The following is a 9,996-nucleotide window of genomic DNA, read 5'->3' as shown; positions in this document are numbered from 1 at the left end:
TGTAGTGGGTTCTCTCCTTGATTAAGCTTTGGATGGCCAACAGACTTGGATCTTAGTTGAGGTGGGCTCTGGAAAACTCCCAAGGGTCAAGGTTGGAGATGGGATTTCTCCTATAACTCTTGACGGATGGGTGGAGATAGGAAAATTCCTTTGGAGTTGATAAAGGAATTTGGAGGCATCCAAGCTTATTTTGATGTAAGTGATTTCTAGACCAGCTTAAGTGAAATCATTGTGGTTGAGGGTTGAGGTGGTCTGGCATCTAGAATCCTTGGTTGGTTCTATTTTGGTTTAACCCATGTGATCCCACATTCATGCTTGGAATATGGCATGGGGGTGATTGGTTGAAAGGGATATTTGGTTCAGTCTGAGTCTATGGTCGGGTGGTACGTGGAAGTCCCTGACTTGATTGGATTTTGCATATATTAATATAAGTTATTTTCTTATTGTGATTGACGATCACTTGTACTAGTTATTATGTTGATATTATGGTTGGTTTTTCATGGATTCTGCATAATAATGATTGTGTGCAACTTGTTATTCATGCCACAATCCATGGTAATCAAATATTTTAATCTTGGTTATTCCATGTTTTGAATTTCATGCTTAGAGATAGAGAATAAAATCTGACCAAACTGTTTAATATTGGCAGATAAGTAGATGGGTAGAGTGAATAAGAAGAGCTCAACAGTTTAATCTGAGCCCTTGGATGTAATAAGGATAGACTTAGATATATTTCTATTGTAAAAGAAAAGAAAAATGTTTTGATAAGGGTTTGCCAGCTTAAGTGCACCCTAATAAAGAGTAGAAAAAATGGTAGGATGAGTAGATGGGTAAGTAGTTGCATGGTTGCAGAATTATGATGATTGATTAGATAAAATCATATCATTTACTTTCATCATCAAGTTGCTAAAGTATGGATGATAATTGAGCATTTACACAAAGTCAAGTGATTAATTTCCCCATTCATTTTACCCTTAATTTTACTAATTTCCCATAAGCAAAGTCAAAAGTACCTAAAACCTTAAGTTAAAGGGGCTCAGAGCATTTCTCTGACTTCTGGAGGGACCGGACCCTCAGCCCAATAACTTATAGGTCCTAAGTACTAAAATCCCCTCATGAAAATTCACCCCCCTTCAATTCATTCATTTTCCCCTAAAAAATCCCTTTTCCTAAGGTAAAATCACCATTTGCTTAGGGAAAGTAATCACCCCCAAGCAAACCCCTTTTCACTCAAACAACTCATAAAAACCATCTTACCCTAAGTATTTTGTGTATATGAATAAAGGGTGCCAATCATGTGTTATACATTAAACTTATGGTAAAAATCATTTCCGCACTTTTCATATTAATTTATTAACCGTATTATTAAATCCCAAAATAAACCATTTCCCATGTATTTTATTAAAAACCCATATGTTAATATCTCGCCCCGAAGTTTGAAATATAAACTTTATTAATAAACTGATTAAAGGGTTAATTAAGTCGATCAGCGACTAATTAATAACCATGACCCACCGCCGAATAAAAAATATTAATTAATCAATCAATGATTTATTAATAAATCTGTCCCCACCAATGAAATCGCTCTCGACGTCATTAAACCTTCATAATCCTTCATTAATTAAATCCTACCATATTAAAAACCCAGTTGGGCTCCTCCATTAAACCTCATATCAAATCATCACCCCGATCACCGTGCAATCTAACCCCGGTTGATCCAACAATCGACGCTCATATCGGGCGGCCTCCGAAGGCCGATCTTTACCCTCCCAATATGGGTGGTTTCACTATTCACCCCACCACTACATGGCGCCCGATGAATGGCATCGGGTAGCCTCCCTCGAAAACCACTTTATCCCAAAAGCAGTGCGATATGATCCCGCTAAATGACAAAATGTCACATCCCCCTCTTAACGCCAAGTGTCCTTTTCCCAGTGTACTCGCCAAAATCATTGACTTTACGAATAAAACTAAAAAACTCATTGTTTTTTGTTTTATCGTGAAAAAGACTGCTCAGACCTCCATGCAAGCACCTGAGTACGTGCAAGCGTCATCCCACGTCCAACTGCCAACTTACTAAAGTTTTTGAAACTCCAAACCACCTTTCAATCATGTGCGCTTCTTGCAAATAGTGCACAGTCGCCATTACTCCGTTCAAAAGCCGAAACCAGGTATTTACCCAAATTCGCTAAGAAACACTCTTCTATTCCCAAACCTGAACTCAATTGCTTCAAATTACTAAGTAATTCAGTAATAAATTTGCCCAGCGACCCCAAATACTCTGAATTAGACCAATTTTCCCCAATTTCACTAAAAACCCTTCGCACCCATCCTTGAATCCACAAGAACAAGGATGTCTACCCCAATTGCATTGAATGTCCTGCCCATTTCTACTCCTCACAGGGATTTAGACCATCTCCCACTGGCAGATAAAGATTTTCAGATTAAAGACACCTCCGTCCAACAATCCCCTTTGAAACTATATTGTAGGTACAGAGGCCAATACCTGAACCATGCAGAATACATAGGACTTTGGAAATCAAGTTTATCCACTACTGCCATATGAACTATAGTCCCAGCCAAAGGGTAGTAATGACCTCAGACCAGTCTGTATTGTTTACCATCACTGCTAAGTCCATAAATCAAATGTTGCAGTTAAAACCAAGCCAAAACCTGACCCCTCTTTCTATTTGAGATTTACTTAATAGATTCCCTACACTCACCTCAATCAAAATTGCTAGGTTTTTCCAAACCTTCATTAGGGAAGAACAATACATTCCAAAGGATCCTCCCCCTTACATGTGGACTATATTCTATGATCTTGGCCGAGACATCATAGAAATGATATCTAGTGTGTTAGGCCAAACCACAAGTGAATTTGTTGATGAAATTATTGTAGCCTTTATGTCTATCTACTATCCTGGGAAGCCCCTAGCCGTCATGTTTGACTATACTAAGTTCATTGCTGATAAGATGCATGATCAATTCATGAGGATGGATAATGAAAGAGTGTTCAAATATCCTCAGTTTTATATCATCGTTTCCTGTATTATCAAGCTGAAAAATTCCCAATCACACTCTAGAAGCTTGATACCAGAGGCAACCCTAGATCCATAGTCTTCTAGACTTCATTGATCCACTTATATGACTCTCAATATTCTTATATTGATTTCATAGATCTCTTTGTACACCCAGTGACAACTATGCTATTAGGAAGCCCTCCCCCCAGAATCAATGCAAATATCAGGAGGGTCCTTCAGTTGTCAAAACAATATAGAGTGGGGGATTGGTACTTGTACCAAAACCACACTGAATCAGAATTTATGGATGTGAGCTGGCTCCCTACAAACTTCCAGATACCTCCCTATGAGATTGTTTTCTCCGGAATACTACAGGCAAATGATCAATTCAAATAAGGTGCATTTTGTGAAGGCCAAGAAGAAAGCTCAACTTAGGATAAAGGATCAGCTTGGCCCCTTCATATGTAACAGTAGGGAAGCAGGAAAGGTAGCAGAGGAAATCCTCCAAAGACTGAGACTGAAAAAAATGTTTTATCTGGAGATATAACCCTTTAGATTTCATTTGTAATAGGATACAAAAGAACAAATTATCTCCTTACATCCACCACAGAATTCCTGAAATTGAACAGTATGCTAATCAACTTGAATGGGTGGAAAACACTTTGGTAGACTGAGATAGCACAGAGGTTGTTGTTGATAATGTATTGATTGATTTAGAAATAAGACTTGATGAAGATTCATTTGTACAGGTGCCAGGAGAGTCCCAATCTCAAAGGGAATCATAGGGACACAGTGGGCAAACAGCAGAAGAAAGACCTCAAGAACAGCCAAAGGCATCAGAGCAGCCAGAGGAATCAAAACAGCCAGAGATTTCAGAAGAACTTGCTCAACCAGAACATATCATGAGAAATCCTCCTATTTTACAAACTCCTCTAAATGAGGAGAGGAATCCTAAAAGAGATAGAGAGGAGGCCACTCCTTCTAGTAGACCTGTTGCCCAAACTTATGTCAAGAGGCAAAGGTTGAATCCATTTTCAGAACAGGAGTTTACTAAAGAAACAATAGGAACTACAGGTGCAGAAAGCAGGCATACCACTCCCTCAGGAGGTACATAAGAACCTTCCACCTCACAGGCTCAAATGCTAGAAAGGCAACAAAGCATGGAAGTATCCTCTGTCAGGGCTCCTACTGGCTAGAGCCAAGACATCATAGAGAAATATAAAGAAATAAAGGCCAGGAATGAGAGATTGAAGGCCCAAAGTTATGCACATTACCTAAAGATGGCTCCAACTAATCAGATAAGGCTAATGTCAGCCTTTGATGTGAAAGAAGGAAAAATGCAGATGACTTTTATGAAGCCAACTACACAGCAGCCAAGGTCAATTGCAGAATATTTGAAAACAGAATTTGACTTATTGGCAAAGGATATCCATCCTATTGACCAAATAGAATTACATAAGCAGACTGGGGAAATGGTCTACTCCACCTTGACCAGTAAGGCAATTGTAGCTCACCAACTTCAAAATTCACTGAATAATATATCAGCGCAATTCTAGTTAGAGAAGGCCTCTTCACAAGCCAAAGATACCAGAATAAATTCCCTAGAGGACTTAGTCACAGAATTGGGCTATGATCCCAAAGATGTGAAAGTTGTAGTAAAGCTTATTAAGACGAAAAATGATGACATAGTTGCGCTGAAGAAATAGCTCAAGATTCCTCCCCTACATCATCCTCAGACAACTGAAGTATTGGAAACTTAGAAGGAGGAAGAGATTATGGACTTAGTCCTTAAGCTAAATGAACAATTAAAAGAAACAGAGAAACAAATAGATAATTTGATACAATCTAAACAGAGTGAGTTGGCCACCACTCCTCAGGCTGTAATTCCTACAGTTTCTACAGCAGTACCCTTCACATTGGCTGCTTCATTAGCACCAACAGTTCCACCATCTATTGCTCTGCTAGTTACAGGTACATCAACAAGCATAGGGACATCAACAGAAAAGAGAGCTGAATTGGTAAACGCCATGGAGGAGATGACCATCTAAGCTATTGAGCTCAAGAAACTTAGAGAACAAGTGTCAAGTTTGGAAACTGATTGTAAACTTGCACAAATACAGCAGAAAGAAGAAGCTCAAAAGAATCAAAGAATGGGAGAAAGAATAAAAGTCCTTGAAAAGGACTTGACACTGCAACAACCACTTGGAGATATGAAGGAAATTCTTTGGGCCAACATCATTGACTCCATCAATGATGTTTGGCCATCTATTCAAGTTATTTTTGAACAGACTGAACTAGTGAAAGTGTCTACAGAAGCAATTCGCAAGATAATGGAATAATTGGGAGATAAGCCTGAAGAAGCCAACCAATTGATAACATTCCTGAACAGAAAAAACAGATATCAACTTGATGAACTTGAAATAGAAGACAGAACAAGAACAATTATAGAAATCAAGAAGGTTCTCACCAAGAGAAACCTTATGCTAAATCTTGATAAAAAAATGTCAGAGTATCCAAGCAAATATTGATATATTTATGACAAAGTATGGTACTTTGAGAGGAAAAGGACTTCCCAATCCTATGGTAATACATGACAAGATGATGACTCAATATGATTATATTGAAAGACTAAACAATATGGCCAAAAGCCAAGCTAGTACTTCAGGGGTAAAATCTTTGCCCACTGGAAAGGTATTATATGATAGTCTTGAAAATCTGTTTTTCATAGAGCATGAGGTAAAGCACTTGTTTACCAACAGGCCAAATTTTGCTAAGTATACAGAAGCTGACGAAATATATAGAAAGATGATAAGGATGAAATTACCTGACAGTGAATGGTGGACAAAACTGACTGATTTACTATGAAGTTATTGCAGTAAATCTATATGGTAAAACATGGCTTCCAGGTAAAATAGGTAAGACAGAGTCAAAGCAGAATAGGTAAAGAGTATCAGTAGGTAGAAGACATAAAGTGAATCCAGCACATAAGTATCCAGCAACTGAAAGAGCCAAATCTGAATTACAACAGCCAGCACAGTCACAATAAAAGGGACAACAAGAAGACAGTTCTCCATCTGTCTCTATCTTCGTGCTTGAAGATATTTTTGGTTTCCTAGAATAATTCTCATATTGTTATGAGATATTTTGTAACAATTTTTGTATAAATACTTCACAAAATGAAGTAATTAGGGTGGATTAAAATACATTTCTGTAGACATTTTATATTGAGCCAAGGAGCTATTGTACTCAAGACTGGACTGGTTTTGCTGGATATGAAATAAAGCTAAGGACATTTCACTGGATTCTTGTGCATAGTTGGAACAAATAAGTATTATCTCTTCGTGTTTAAATATTGTTTTCTCTTCATGTTATGAATATTCATATGTGTATCTTATGCAATCTGTAAAGTAAACAAGGAATGATATCTCGAAAGTAGCTTAAATTCTCTCTGTTTTAACTGTTTACTTTCTATATGTTTTCTACTAAACTATCTTGGTCTGGGAATTCTTAATTGCTCCCTTACTTCCGTAGTTTACCCCCCCCCCCCCTTTGGTCCATAGTAAAGGATTATTCATTGCCCTTTGCTACTGATCATCCTTCCTTTCTTCATCTTAATCCCGGTTAAGGATTCTTCATTGCCCTTTGCCCTGGTTAGGACTACCTCATCCATTTGAACCTGCAGATTTTCTTTTTTTGTGCTAAACTACCCTATGAACTCTTACTTTAGTGATTGATCAAATCCAGTTAATCCCCTCTTGATTGACTCCATAGCCTAATGGCCTGAATACTTGCTCTACCCATTTGTTTTCTTAATTCCACCACCCAATCAAAATAAAACATCATGAGCACTAATAACTAGCCTGAAATCTACCCAAAACAAAGTTAAATTATAAAGAGAGAGCCCTCTCTGGACTTAGGTTGGCTAGAACCTGAGTCTAAAAGATTAGGTTTGTGGTTACCTCGGACTATTCCTTCTTTGATAACTTCTAGGGAAAACATTTGAGTGATAACATAGTGGCGACCATACTGGGGACTCAAACCCCCAGTCTTAATAAACCTTTGATAAATTCAAATTTTTATTTTTAAGCATCTTAAAGGGTTTATTAGAAGTTATTTCAAAAATTCATAAAAAGAAAATAATTAGAAAAAGCTCGAAATCTGGATTCAGGGAGAACTCATTATACCAGGGCTAACCCTGATCCAAATCCTCCCCTTGTATTTGACAATCCCAACCTTATTCCGAGAATAATCAGAAGACAGGAAAGTTCAGTAAGCCCAAGACCTTTATTCAGATCCAATTCATGCCCTGTTGAGTGGTTGTTCATAGAAGACCTCCCTTTTGACGAGTATTTTGATAATTCCCTATTTAGAACTAAGTCTGAGAGTGAACTTGAGGACACAGTTCTAGATCCAAAATTCACAGCTGAACTTGAAGTCCAAAGAGAAAACTTGTCAATTGATCAGTACCTTCTGAATTCCCCTCAGTCATCCCTTACTTCTGATAGAATCCCTGAACTTTTTGAAACTGCTTCAACTTCTTTTAGCTCACCATCATTTCCCCACACTTCTGAAGATCATCCCTCATCTCCATTCATACCTTCACTCCCCCATCAGCCTATCACTACCCTTCAAATACCCATTACCCATATTACCCCAACTCTTGTTCTCAATCCTGTCCAACTTAGAGCTATGGCACTCAGATATGCCCCCCTTGTGATGCATGCTCCTCAAGGTGTCGTACCAACAGATTATCAGAGTAAAATTACCTTATTCGATGGCACTGGAACTTACACTGCACAGCAGCACACAAAGAAAATGACAGATTATTTTGAACTGCATGAAATTGACATAGGAGATGTCCAAATGAGAATTTTTTCCCAAACTCTAATTAGAGATGTGAGAACATGGTTTAGATCTTTACCTCCTAATAGTATAGATAGTTTAGATGTTTTTTACTAGAAATTTTTACATAGGTGGGAGAAGAAAAAGAACCCTCTTCAAATTCTTTCAGAATATGAAAATATTAAGAGGGGACCAAACGAAACCGTTCAGGACTACTGCACTACATTCAACAATGTATATAACGCAATACCACTTGACCTTAGGCCTCCACTGGCTTAACCCTGATAAAGTTTCCAGACGGATTTGATACTGACATGACATTTCAACTTAGAGAAGGAATCCCCTACACTAGAAGATATGCAAAGTGTTGTAGTTAGTGTAGAAGCTAATCTGCTATCCAAACGAGCTAGAGTTAGAAACGAAAGAAGAACACCCCTGAAAGATGAAACTTCACCCTTTGATCAAAAAATGGATGATTTAGCTAAAGCAATGGACAAGATAGAAATCATAGAAAGGAAACCTCATTGGGATAACCAATAGGCACCTCTAGTAAGGAATCCAAATTTTAGGAAGAACCAGAACAAAAACACATGTTAGGCCCCTATACTACTAGTGTAACCCCTTATTGTTATTAGTACAACCCCCTTATTATATTGTTGTACCCATGTAGTCCCCATAATGTTACTATTGTGCCCCATAGAAGCCCACTATTGCTATTATTGTGCCCTTACATTATTATTGTTATGTTGGCTCTCATTATATTATGACCCCTTAGACTCCTATATATAGAAAGGAGGTCTTGTGATTTGTATCATCTAAGAATTGTTCATTTGTGTAATGTAAAGGAGGTTGCCCCCTCGAAGAGGCTTATTTCTGAGGCGTTGATCTATCTTTTCTATCTTTTTATGAGTTGGTTTCATGACATTTGGTATCAGAGCTTTGAATTCTAGGGTTTTCACTGCTCCAAAAGGTCATCGTGGTATTTTCACTATAAATTTATTTTTGCGACATTTCAGAAGCTAAAAATAAAACCCATTTGAAATGAAATCTCACTGAACCTCAGGTCCGAATTTCAGAGCTTGTCTCGCTATATTTTCGGAGATATGATCTCAGGAAGTTATAGTTTTTGCAAGCTCCAAAATTTCATCAAAAACAGGTCATCGTGGAATTTTCGCTATAACGTTTTCGCTACGAAGTTTCAGAAGCTAAAACAAAAACCCATTTGAGAATCAATCAGTCTGAATTTCAGATCTTGTCTCACTATATTTTTGGATATATGATCTAAGGAAGTTAGGGTTTTTGCAGACTCCTGAATTATATCTTAAACAAGTGACCTTGGGAAAATCGTCATAACTTTCTCTCTGAGGATCAGATTGAAATTTCATAAGAAGGTAAAGAAAGAGGAAGGAATGTAGTATTTTTTATGTATTTTTTAAATCCGAAGGTGAAAACAGTGACACGTGGAACGTCATACAAGTTCACTATTCTGAAAAGGTGTATAATCAGGTCATATTGGGAGATTTTGCATAACTCTTTCTTGGAGAATCCAATTTCGATTAGACTAGTGGCATTGGAAAGAGGACGCAGAGGACTACTGCAGGTCATGATTTCAGAACTGGAAGATCCGAAATTACAGAGTTACAGTCGTTTCAAGATCAAGCTCTTAAAATCAAGAAAAAGCGAGATGAGGAAGTTTGATGGCAAGGATCCGGTAAATTGGATCCTATAGATGGAGAAATATTTTGATCTACATGGTGTACCACTGTTACAAAAGGTATGTATTGCATCTAATTATTTAGAATCAAATCAATTTTTATGGTATAAAGGGCTTTGTTCTCGTAAACCACTTGTCACGTGGTCAATTTTCACGAAGGAAATGATAGAACATTATGAGGATACAAAGAGAAACACCTTCTTTATCCAATTGATAAATCTCAAACAAAAGTGTTCAATGGTAGAGCACATTGAGGAATTTCAAAAATTGAATATAAGGGAAAATGATATTCCAGAGAAGCAAAGGGTTGATGTCTCCATAGGGACTTTAAAGGATAACATTCAACATGAGGTTCGTCTTTGGGAACCTGATCCATTGGAGAAGGCATTCAGGTTGGCAAGAAAAGTGAAAAGTATGGAA

This window comes from Pinus tabuliformis, chromosome 2_2 (assembly GCF_031772625.1).
Source record: "Pinus tabuliformis cultivar Carrire ecotype Pingquan chromosome 2_2, CPIR1, whole genome shotgun sequence".
NCBI lineage: Eukaryota > Viridiplantae > Streptophyta > Pinopsida > Pinales > Pinaceae > Pinus > Pinus tabuliformis.
Note: the sequence above shows the minus strand (reverse complement) of the source record.